The sequence below is a fragment of the Hippoglossus hippoglossus genome, chromosome 11 (genome assembly GCF_009819705.1).
Source record: "Hippoglossus hippoglossus isolate fHipHip1 chromosome 11, fHipHip1.pri, whole genome shotgun sequence".
Lineage (NCBI taxonomy): Eukaryota > Metazoa > Chordata > Actinopteri > Pleuronectiformes > Pleuronectidae > Hippoglossus > Hippoglossus hippoglossus.
The window spans coordinates 15,242,754-15,256,599 of NC_047161.1; positions in this window are offsets into that span (position 1 = coordinate 15,242,754).

Sequence of the window (13,846 nt, forward strand, 5' to 3'; positions counted from 1 at the left end):
TGCTCTGGCAGGAGGCTGAGCATCTATATGATCCCAGTTTAGCTGAGCACACATACCATGAAGCCCCCAGTATACATATGCAGTATGCACACAGCACTGCTTATCTGAATGCTAATCTGTGTCTTGTAGGAGCCTCATGATCAAGCACACTACGGCCTTTTCACTTTCACATACTCCAAGACAAGTTGCAGCCAACCCTTACTCAAACATTCACTTGCAATGCAGCTGTATATCGGAACCACCCAGCTATTTGTCTATACACGCCCAACACACACACACACACATAAACACACTCTCCTCTAACAGCGATCTTCCTGAGTGCATTATGAAACTTGTGGTAAAACCATGACCTCGACAACATCACAGTAACGTACAAATCAATATATGTCAAATTAGATTAGATTAGATCAAATGTTATGGCCTGGTTTAAGTTGTGTTGTTGTAGTTCAGGTGGCGGTGTGGACTCAGCTCACCTTTGATCTCGTGGCAATAAAATGAAAAGAAATTGTAAGGCTTTTCGAGCAAAGAGTTAGTGTTTGTTGCAAGGGGTTGTGTGCATGTCGAAATATCACTGCCAGTAAAAAAAAAATTCGTCTGTAACGCCAATTTTGCACAAGAGGAAGGATGTTTTAAGACATGTTGTAATATTGAAAAGACTGAGAGAGAACAGGTTGATGTTGTTTCCCACATATGCAAATAGAAAGAAGGCTACATGAAATAAAGGCCAGGTTAACACAATCAAACAAAATCATTTGCTGGTATCAGTCATGTTTTCCTGCAGATCAGAAAAAATAACCAGAGGGTAACATATATTTCCTCTGACAAATGAATTGCATTTTTAGCAATAACAGAGACAAGTGCTCAATTCTGTAAAATCAGGCATTTAACTGCTACAGCTTCACTTGATCTCGTCATATAATACCGGTGGCTTATGATGGAGAAAGTAAGCTAATGTTAGCTGACTTGAATGTGAATGAAGGTTCCGTTTTCACTTTAAATAGAAGAAATAACAGAAGGACGTTGAATGCATTTGCGATAAAACACAACTGTGGTCAATAGTACATAAACATTTAGCAGCCAAAGTCTCACTAGATCCAACATGACCAGTAGCAAATGTTTGCTCAGATTGAGATCAGTTCCCTGACAATGACTCATTGTGTTCCGAGCAGTTCTCATTAACATACATCCTTGCATATTCACACAGTTCTATGACTATGCTACTTTTAAATGATGCATTTCTCCTCTTAGACTGTATATAGAGATGGTCGACATGCCAGCTCCCCAAATGTGAAGCCAAATCCTCTTGATCACACCCTGGTGGCTGGCTGCGGTAAAGATTAAAAATCCTGTCTCTTTAAAGGGGACATATCATGAAAATTCCACTTTGTTAGTGCTTCTACATGTTAATGTGGGTATCTGACATGTCTACCAACCCAAAACCTCTGGAAAAAAAACACTTGCGAGTTTTGTTATGGTTCCTCTAAGTCAGAAACGTCATGCTTGAGTGACTGGAATGAGCTTCCTGTGTACTGTGTCGTCACAATACACTGGAAGTCTCCCTACATGGCCTTGGCCTTTATATCGTTTAAAATCATGGGGGGAGAGGGGGGAGGGGGGAGCTGGCTCACTAGCATTTAAAGGAACAGGCACTCAAAACAGGTCACTCTGTGGAGGGCTGTTTTAGACAGGGTAAAAAGGGTGCTGTTTTATATGATCCTTGTGGTATTTTGACCAAAGTATGTTACAGACATTTCATTAGGACCCCAAGGAACCATATCAACTTGTGGTAAAATGGGCATACAATGTCCCCTTTAATGTTTGTGAATGGGACATAGATCAAACAAAAAAGTCAAAGATGTTCAAACATGTTGAATAAAATGTACTTAATTTTCGGGAGTACGTATCATAGTGATGTTTGTTCAAGTGCAAATTTTTCAGACAAATTTGGTGGTCACTAGAAATCCAAATGTCCTCTTTTCTGACTTTCTGCTGTCCTGATGTCAATGGGGAGCTCGTTCCACCACTTGGGATCCAGGACAGCAAACAATCATGTTTTTGTTGAGTGTCTAGTTGTCCCTCGCAGTGAGGGAGCAGCAAGCCGATTGGCCGATGCAGAGCGGAGTGGACAGGCTGGGGTGTAAGCTTTAACCATGTCCTGGATGTAGGCTGGGTCTCGATCCGTTCGCTGCACGGTACGCAAGTACTCGTGTCTTGAGGTGGATACGGGCAGCCACTGGTAACCAGTGAAGGGAGCGGAGGAGCCGTGTAGTGTGAGTGAACTTAGGTAGGTTGAAGACCAGTCGAGCTGCTGCATTGATGAGCTGCAGAGCTCAGATGGCACTAGCAGGCAGACCAGCCACAAGGGAGTTGCAGTAGGCCTGAGATAACAAGAGCCTGGATCAGAACCTGTGCCGCCTTCTACGTGAGAGGGGGATGTAGTCCAGCAAGACAAAGCCTGCACACTGCATCCTGAGAGACCTAACCCTGATCTAACATGATACTTTCCCACGGATCAACTTCCCCATCCCATTTGTTGCAGCTCGGCTGAAGGAAAAGCATCCAGAGAGGTTAAATATGTATCTGTGCAGGAACTGCTGTGACCCTGCGTTTAACTTGGAGGAGATACTTTCAGTTTTGAAATGATGCCTCTGGATTTGCTCTGTGGTGCTTTGTCTGCAGTGTTGGAAAATGAGGCCAAACGGGGACACAGTCACACTGGAAAAACTTGATCCAGGCATGGGCACAACAAATGCAGGCCTAAGTCATTTGGCATGTGTGTGTGTGTATGTACTGTATATATTGTATGTGTGTTTGTGTTCGGTATACAGCCTCATGAGAGAGAGAGGGATGCAATGCTATGAATGCTGAAGCTGTCCGAAAGGTTGAGCCTTTGTGCGTCACCCAGGAAGCGGTTATACATAGCTACAGGTGGGATGGAAAGTCAGGACGAAGGACACACACACACGCACACACACACACACGCACGCACGCACGCACGCACGCACGCACGCACGCACGCACACACACACACACACACACACACACACAGAGGTATACATAAAGACACATATACATAAAACTGTGTCCAGGGAGTTATAGAGGAAAGAGGAACTGTCCAGAAGTTCAGGTATTTTCACATGAAGTGAAGGAAACTGTTTTACTGGGCAGCAGTTAGTACCTTTCTGGGTCGTGGGTCATAACTCACTCTGCCAAGGAGCTTATGCTTCCTCTGCCTTTCTATGAGCAGGATGACAGGAAAACTACTTATACAATTTTATTGAAACTTGGTGCAGTATGGACAGGAAAGGATTCAATTGATTTTTATTTCACTCTCTTTAACTTTGTAAGACGGGTTTTGTTTTTTTACATTTTGGGACATTTCTCAACAAATAATACTGAGATATTTATTAGAAAAGACACCAGACATATTTAGAGTGCCAATATTTAATACTTACCGGTGTAATTGTAAGCAGACTATTTCTCCCTATATGGTCGGCATATGCACCTGATCTCAATACGTATAAGCAATATGGTGACACAGTGGCCTTGGTGGAGGTATGCATACCACACATATAGTAATTTACCTGCAAGCTATAAATTGTGACCCACACGATTTCTGTGTGACTCACCTTGACTTGGCTGTTCGGGCTCAACATCTCTTTGTGGCTGTAATCTTCAGACCGATGTTGTGACTGGCATCAAAAGCTGCTCTCTTTAATTTCCCTTCGCCTACTCATTCTCACTTGTTCGTGCTGATGCAACACCACTAAACACTTTTACTGCGCACAAACTGATGCAGGAATTCTCAAAATATAGCATTTCATGAGCTCTTTATTATAATGATGCCTATAGTACTACCTTCATGTAGGCTGCTCTAACATCGCTAATGTGTTCTACTGGCGAAATGAAGGAAAAAGCCACATGCACTAAGTTTACAAACAAAAGCCACGTTTGTTATCCTCATTGTGTGTAAATTCAAAGGAATTTGCTTGAAATGAAGATAGTGAAACATTTAATGTAAAAACTGAAGTTCTTCAGGGCATGAGAGGTGAGGGACTGGTTTCAACATGCAAAGTCATCGTATCCTAAACCCACATCAGGATGTTATCGCTCCTGTTTTTCCGGACATGCATGAAACGATTTTATCTCTCCATGGTAAGTGTGTGTGAAATAAATGTGCTGTGAAATGGCTCAGTAAATGTTTTAACAAGGTGATGATCACATTTTCTTATTTGTGTTTTCATATTTGTCGTTTTGTTTTCCTATTTGTTGTTGTATTTTCTTACTTGCTGTTGTGTTTTCATATTTTCCGTTGTGTTTTGTGATTTGTCGTTGTGTTTCGTGATTTGCACTCCAGGGCCACCATAGAAACCTGCAGAGAAAAAGAAAAACAACTCCCAAGAATATAGCTACCCTCTCTCGGTGTCATGACCCCACTTCTGCTGCAGACACAACAGCCTATGGCGATGCCTGTACACACACACACACACACACACACACACACACACACACACACACACACACACACACACACACACACACACACACACACACACACACACACACACACACACACACACACACACACACACTGAGGTGATTGATTCAAAGTCCGTGTTTCTTGATGGTGTGGCTCAGAGTGACAGGACATTGAACCTGGCTGTTATCAGTGTCGTCTGAACTTGTTGGCGTTCAGACATCAAACCCAGACTGGTGACAGAGTTGAGGTTGACTGACTGTTTGTCTGCACGTCTGCGGGTCATCCAGGCCTCAGGTGAGGTTGGGATAGAGAGAACTTGCATAAAGCAGAGCTCGGGAAAGTTAAACATCGACTGGCCCCCACTGCTCTGAAACTCAGTTCCCAGAAATCATATGATGTCACGGTAATAAACTGTTTTGGTACTTCCTAGAGGCTTATAGCAGCGGTGAATAAGGGGAAGTACAACAGGCTTTTTACTGTTGAATTTGCACAAAGTACATAAACTGCTGCAGCTTTAAATGCAAATTGTCCAAACGCTGTAAAGGTTCAGAGAAAGTTCAGAGTTAGGTTTCATCTCACTCCAGCAGGAGGCTGTGACCGGAGCGGAGATCATGTCCTCTCATGTTCTCTGCACAGCGAGATAAAAAACCATTAAAAGAACATCATGTTATAAAGTGCTTAAGGGTGATATTGAAAACATCACACTGGTGCCATGTCTGTATGACTGAGGACGTAATTTTAATGTCAACAGTGCGCCTGCAGACGGTATCTGGATGAGATGATGCAGATATCAGAGAAGCTCCAGGGACTTTTCAGGCACGATTGCAGAAAAAGAAGGAGAACAGGAGATTTGTGAGAACGAAAATAAGACATGCACGGACAAAACAAGCTCAACTGCACATAACACGAAAACATTCACTGCGGTTGCTCTAGTGATAAAGCAGAAGGACGGCAACAGCAACACCAAAGCACAAGTAAACATACACTGAATGTCCCTGCCTCAGTCAGGTTTGATGATTGCAAGCAGTAACCACTTTTCCACTTGCATAATTTCCAAGTTATACTGCACCCCCTCCCTTCTGGTGCTAGATGTCAACACAAAATAATTTCAAGTTTCTCAAGTCACAGGGTTTGTCCCAATTACAGTAAAGGTTTTCTTCAGAAACGATTAAACCACAGATCCTTGGCTTTTTTATTTTTCTGCTCATCAACTGAATGATCCGTGATTAAATACATGTGCAAAATATAAATGTTTTATTGCATTTCTACGGCAGAGGAAAAGGTTTCGCAATGACTGTTGGCCACGAGTGTTAGCAAGCTCAAGTTTCATTGTTAGTTCCCCACTCAACTCCTGACCCCCCTCACGAGAAGTACACTGCATACCACTGCATTCATCCCTGGGACTTTCATGATGACCGTGGTATATGCCGTGTAAACTCACACATTGAATATATGACGTGTATCTTATATTTTCAATGTGTGGTCTTATCGGGCTTTGAGCATTATTAAAGCACTTTTCAAATAGATGATGATGATGATGATGATGATGATGATGATGATGATGATGATGATGATGATCATGGTCAAAATTCTACTCACAGCCAGGAGAAAGACTGTCACAAGACTTGACAATCAAATCCAGACGTAATGGTTATATAAACTACAGATGGACAGATAGATACTAGAAAATACGAGAAAGGACATGTATTTACCAGCAAATAGGAAAATAGATCCGGTTTAGCGATAAAGTCATGGGATCTGTATCACATGATTAGGGGAATTACACAACAACTGTAAAATGTTTAAATATAAACCCTCCCTACAGTTTTTTTCTTTGTTTCTTTTTTGTTATGATGTATTTTGTTCCTCTTCCTTATTTTGAAAACTAGTTATGAATTTATGCATAACAGCATCAAATACTAATGTGAAAATATGCACAACTCCACACAGAAGGGCCCGGACCAGACCAGGATTTTAACCAAAACGTAAATAGATACAAATATATAATATATGCAGTCACACACACACACACACACACACACACACACACACACACACACACACACACACACACACACACACACACACACACACACACACTCGATCAAAGTGTAATTGCATAGATGTGAGATGGAGAATTATGATAAACTATGATAAAAAAAAGAAAGCCGAGTCCATTATCCCTTTACACTACGCTATTGTAAACATCAAAGGCAATAAAATGAAACTACAGCCTCTACAAACACTGACTTGATAGTATCATTCACCGCAACAGCAGCTGACTTACTTTCCACACTGACCTCACTCTCTGTGTTGTGTTTTGGCTGTAGAGTTTTCACAGTGGATCATGGGCCCAGTGGCACATGGGAGGTCCCTGTGGTGGGTCTGTGTAATGATTCCCCTGCAGGTTACTTCAGACTAGACAAAAGGTCATTCATACTCATTAACATTAATGTCGGCTCGGTCACTGTGGTTCCACAGATTGATCGGCCCGTGGATGAGTAGCTTGTTTCTGGTCCCTTATCAGACACTGCGTTAATGGTAACTTTCAAATGATTCTGTGACTCTGACCCATCATGTGACAGAATGTGATGTGGGGACAGGAGCAGCTGCTGTGTCATAATAAAGGTCGCATTCAGCCGTCTGTGTAAGGTTATGCTTCCAGGAGGGTTTATTTACGTTGAGGAGGGAAACTGTGACGTTTGCGTGAGTGTTTATGTGTGTGTGTGTTTGTGTTTGTCTGGTGTGTGTCTGCTGTGTGTGTCCCTTTTGGAGAAAATAGACAAGGACAGTCAGAATAAACTGGAGTTCACCAGTTCGCTGCCAACTAGTTGATTTGTGAACACATGATCTGTTTTGTGTTTGTGTGTGTGTGCAACCTCTGCCGCTTTGTTTCTGTTATTCACGCCATCTCTCTCCTTTTTGAATATTTTATTTTTAAAAACATTTTATTTTAACATTTATTACATTGATGATACAAAAACACTGCAAATTAAACACATCGCAAATATCTATTTATATTTATATTACTACAAATGTTTTATGAAGGTACGTGACAATAGAAATAAAAATTGAACTACCAAAGATGAAATAAGAAGAAAAAAATATATATTTAAAAAGAAGAAGATATAAAAAATGTGGCATCAGTGAAATATATATATATATATATAGGTGATCATTCGATCATGTGAAATGGGAGGTTCTTGACTATGTAATTGATGCGAGGTTGCTGTATTTTATAGAAAAGGTTCATCTTATTTCTTAATGAGGAGGTTTTCTTTTCCAGATGTGTGCAGCTGTTCACTTCTGAGATCCACAGTCCAACTGGCAATGGGAGATCTGACTTCCATTTCACTGCAGTGTATTTTCTGTCAATTACCAGTGGGATATCTGTAAGGTATAGAACAACATCTTAGTATTTCTAATAAATAATAGTAAATAATACAAGTGTGGCATGTTTTGTTATTGAAATAGGCCCAAACTTGACTTAGACATATATTGTGTTTTAAGTAGTTTGTTATCTCACACGTTTGTTTACTTTCCAATGCGACCATGAACACACTCAGGAGAAATCATTAGCCATTATCTTTATTTCCACTTCAGTGATATTCCAGTTATCACTTGCTGCTGTCTAATCTCTATGGCCTCTTGTAATCAGACCCAGGTCAAATGTATAAAACTTCCCATTAGTCATTTAGAGCTGAAGAAGCCTCTTGGGCAAGAGGTGCAACGTCTTCAAGCAACAGAAGCAAGTCCAGTTGCCTTTATACTTTTACAACTTGTGAAGATACCATGACCTGGATGACTGAGAATCTACACAGACTTTATAAAGAATACTCACTGCTAGAGTGTAGAAGGTGAAGTTACCCTGGAAATTCTTCTCTGACCTTATATTTCTGCAACTTTGCTGTCACCTAGAGGCAGTGGTGGGATATAACACAGTACAATTACTTTTTAACTGTACTCAAGTCGATTTTTCATGTATGCGTGCTTTACTTAAAGGTTCAGTGTGTAGAATGTAGTGACATCTAGTGGTGAAGTTGCATGCAGCTGAATACCCCTCACCTCACCCTTCCCTTCCAAACATGAAAGAGAACCCGTGGTAGCCTTCAGTTGTCATAAAAACTCAAAAGGTGTTTGGGCTACTGTAAAGAACATGGCGGCCTCCGTAGAGAGGACCTGCTCCCGAAGTGAATATAAAGTATTTAAATTTATAAAGGGCCCATTCTAGGGTAAAGAGAACAGCAATTTGTACAATTTAGATGAAACACACTAGTGAAAACGTCACTTGGATTATTATTATTATATTTTTTAAGTTATCAATAAGAGAGGGGAATTGGTCCACTGAGCCAATCAGAGCAGGCAGGCTACGTTAGACCCGGCCCCCTGCAGCAGCAGCATCACTGGTGAAAAAGAAACAGCTGAAATGGATTCAGAGGAGATTGAGACTCAGCCACAATGATGTAGTAAGTAGACCAGCGCATTAGGGAACAGGGTTCACTCTGCAAGTACTTCTAATAATTTAAGTATATTTAAAAGCAAGTACTTATTTACTGCTGCTAGGCTTTCTCTCAGAATAGTCTGGACTCAAGTAGAATTAAAAGGCAGAGGGAGATTTAAGAAGTGTAAAAGAAAACAAAGTTAAGAGTCTGATGATGATTCCACACGGTAGAGCAGACTGACTGTCAGGTCACAGATCACATGTAACAGGTCACAGGTCTTTTCTAGCGGCTTTACACCGGCTCCCTGTATGTTTTCAAATTGATTTTAAGATTTGACTGATTACTTTTAAAGCTCTCCATGGCTTTTCTCCCAGCTACATATCAGACCTTTTAGTATTTTACGAGTCGTCACGTACATTGAGATCCTCGGGCAGAGTGTTCCAAATACCAAAATAAAAACTAAAGGGGACAGTGTGGGAGAGTGTTTGCTGTGAGGGCCCCAAAACTCTGGAACGATCTGCCTGACGAAATCAGGTCAGCTGAGTCAGTGATCTCTTTCAAATCCCTTGTTAAAACATACTGTTATCGGAGAGCCTCTTCTGATTTAACCTGAATTATTCTATTTTATAGAATAGTATTCTTAAAAATGTAATTTAAAAGAATTGTATGTCTTTTAGAGATCTTTTAAATGAATATTGTCTTTTCATATTTGTGATTCTTACATTTTTGCTGTGCTTTATGACCTGTCTGTTTTATTTTGCCGCCCTTGTGAAGCACTTTGTAACTTAGATTTTGAAAAGTGCTCGATAAATAAAGTTATTATTATTTTCTTTTATTATCATTACAGGTAACAGGTCACACGTCACGGGTCACAGGTAGGTTGGAATGTTGTTCAAGCAGGGGAGGGAGAGTCCAACAGACAAAGCTTCAGAAAGTGGGTTAATGGCTGCACTGTTGCCACATTATATGACTGAACAACCTGGCAGAATGTGGATGAATGAGTCAAGGTGTAAACACTGCAGCAGGTTGAGCAGGTGATGATCTCATAAACCAAAGGTGCAGTTGAGTTAGCAGTGCACACACACACACACACACACACACACACACACACGCGACCCAAGCGTTTCACAATACTAAGTTCAGTGTACCATGCTCACACTTTCCAAATTGCATTATTTTGATCTCGCTAAAACTCCAACTCCAACTATACCCCTTTGTATTAACAGTCCATTTGTACTGGTTAGTAATACTGTTTACTATTCAAAACCTATTATAGGCTACTGTATATAATGTATAAACCTTGTGTGTAGGGAAAGATTATGTCCAGCAGGGGGCAGTAAAAGTCAATGATTGTGTACTATTCAAGATTCAAGGTGATAATGCAGATGAGTGAAAAACGTAGTTGTTTAGTGGTAATACACACGAAGCAATAAACTTAGACAGTAGTAATAACACGATTACATTTGTATCTAGATATATACAATCATAGAATAAGAATACATATGATACTTTGTACAGAAAATGGAGTGAATGGATAGATAGATAGATAGATAGATAGATAGATAGATAGATAGATAGATAGAAGTACTGCAGTGTGATGAGTTCTCATGGACAGTGATGATATCAGCATCCATCTTTATTTTCCCATTAGATCATAATACTTGCACACAGCTCACACAGCTTTTAAGTGTGACTACCAAGCAATCAGGTCACCTCCAGTGCAGCACATCTTCTTTGTCACACTGCTTTGTATCACACGGGGAATGTAAGAGAGTGTAAACATGATTACTTCAGGGACTACAAGTGATCTATATGCTCAGCGCTGATTCACACTGTATCTCTTTAAGTGGGTAGGGTGGGTGGGTTGGGTCGGGTATTGGATGATGTCACTGCTACCTGTCTGACTGACTGAGTGATTAATCACCGGGGGCTCGGAGTGGGAGGAGAGGGTGACAGGGATCGGATTGGAATGAGGGAGGGATGGGCTGAGGACTGATCAATCACCGTGACTGACAGGCTCGACCTGAGGATCAGCATCCCTGGAGGATACTGCATCACCACAGTCGGACTCACACATACACACACACACACGCACACAGAGTTTATGTTTGTCACCATATATTCACGTCAGCCACACATTCTCATCACGACCACTCTATCTTGCAGGGGGGTGGGGGGGGGTGGGCAGTGCAATGCTAGATTTAATGCCGCCACGTGTACGAGCACGTTTCGCACACACTCTACTAAGAAGAGCTGCACACAGAAAAAGTTTTGCATTGAACCTTTGCAGCTATATGGCTTGTTCACATTCTCCCCTCCACTCCCCCTCCTCCCTCTTTCCTCTGCGACTCCTCTCACCTCCTCCTCCTTCTCTTCTATTACAGTATCACACACCCCATGCTGATTAGTGGTTACTTATTGCTGCTTCAGAAAGAAAGACATCTGTCACTACCAAGGAGCGACACATGGAAGCCCACCCAGAGCCCCCAAGGCAAGAGGCTAGGGCTTGAGAGACCGCAGCCCACCATCAGAGCCTCTCCCTTGGGTCTGATCGCTCCACCCCCTCACCCATCCTATATCTCTTTATCCAAACCCAGCAGCAGCACCATCTTTAACCCCCACTTTCATCCCAACGTCTGCTCTTTCCTTCATCTTTTTTGACATCTTTTACACTCCCTTCTATCTCCTCTCAGTTGATTGTTGAACCATTTGCATTTTTTTTTGTCTTCCTCCCTCCCATTCATCTCTCATCCCTTCCCCCAAGGTATAAGTAGACTCACAATGGGGTTAGTGTGTATCTTTCCCTCCCCACAGTTAAGAAGTAACAAGATGCTCCTCATTGATATCTGCTCCTGATTACATCTGCCTAGTCTGTGTGTCTGTGAGCAGGTTGTGTTTGTATGGATGTGTGTGTTAGGGGTGCAATGGTATGCAAAATTCACAGGGCAATACATCCCACACAATGCGGGTGGGGGGGCATAGTTTGGTACGTATACGGCAAAGTGGGGAAAACATTAGAAAAACAAATCAGTCTATTCATTTTGAAAATCTCACATAGTCACAAGAAAAGGCCACAGAGGAAGAAAAGGCACCAACAGTCAGGCTGCATCACATTACACACACACATAGATATCAGTTGCTTAAATGTGTCTGTTTTTTAAAACTCAATATCGCTGAATTATTCCCTGAAAAAAATACCCTACCTCATGATGTTTTAAAGAAAGTCGAAAAACAATTCCTGGATCTGCCTCTTTTGCCGTGATCTGTGCCAAAATGTAATGGCTTCTTTCTTGGCCCTCGTCCCATCCTTCCACCAAGTTTCGTGGGAATTCGTTCTGTAATCTGCTGACAGACAAACAAACAAACAAACAAACAAACAAACAGGGGCATGTGAAGGAAGTTTTCCTATTATTCTTAACGGGAAAAACATAATGCTCCTGAACTCCAGATCTAAATGACTCAAGAGTGTCCCAAAGCTTTTTATTTGTCCATTCTATATTTATGATACATAGATCCTTCATCCAGGAGAAAGTAGAAATATCATCATGTAAATATATTCATTTAGAAATGAATAATTCTAAAATCTCAATCAGGTAAAAGTAAAGTATGATCGTTTTTAAAATAAATAATATAGCCTAAATATAATGACAATAAGGTATTTCACATTTCACAATCACTAAATAAAAATTCATGAGACCGTTGTGGTGGAGTAGAATTATAAAGTAAAATTCTTAAGTACAGGTAGCTTACAACATCGTCAATATATTCATATTAACAATGAATGAAATGATTAAGTGTAAAATAAAAGACATCGGTTTTACTGATGAACCAGCAGATAATTGTCAACCTGCTCTGCAGTTCCTGCCACAAAGTGACCAAGAAATCGATAAATGCAGACGTATGTGTTTGAGTATTTGAGTAAAAGTATTTAGTTACTGCCCACCGATGCATGTAAAAGGATCTATATGAGCTCATTGTGGCAGTGTAAAGAGCGGCAGTAGAGTGCAATAGCCAAAGAAGACAATTAGTGAGTTAACATGTGGGTAGTAAATCAAAATAGGCCATTTATGAATTAAACGATAGAATGATTTGTGGCAAATATACACATTAGTTGTGTGTGTGTGCACAGGCATGTGGTTAACTGTGTGTGTGTGTGTGAGCATTTTCAAGCATGAGTGCATTATAACTATATAAGTCTATTAAGCAAAAAGGGAGATAGAAAGATTCCCAGAATGACTTGAATTCCTTTAGCCAGTGACCTTCTGGCTGCGGTGTCAGAAGGCCATATGTTTCACAGACAATAAGGAAAAGATACACACACACACACACACACACACACACACACACACACACACACACACACACACACACACACACACACACACACACACACACACACACACACACACACATTCACACAAACAATTGGAAGCCACAGTTTGGCAACAGTTGAAGAGTAGCTGAGGAGGTATTGTGAAAGTTAACCATTGTGTCTTCCTCGGGTGATTTCCTTGGTTGTGGATGGGGGGAGGTGAAGAGTTGTCGATGGGTGAAGGGTGAGGACCCAATGAATATATGGTCTTCAGCAGCAGATTGTGTGTGGGCTCTGAACACGCACTATGTGTCATTTGGAAGACACCTCGCGTCAAACGCTGGACAAGGAACTCCCACAATTCTTATGGGTCTTCCCCTGTCACTTCAGGATTTCCATCAAGTAAGATGCAGCTGCATTTTAGGCTCAATCTGTCCTTTGTATGCACTTTTACTTCATCCTCCCTCTGCACGTGTTCTCACACTGACTCTTGGAGCATTATCACAGTCACACCATCGTTATTTAGTCTGGGAGACAACTCTCTGTGATCACCTCCCATTACAGAAAAAGAAATTAGATTCTCCTCTCATTCCACAGTACAAGAGATTGGAT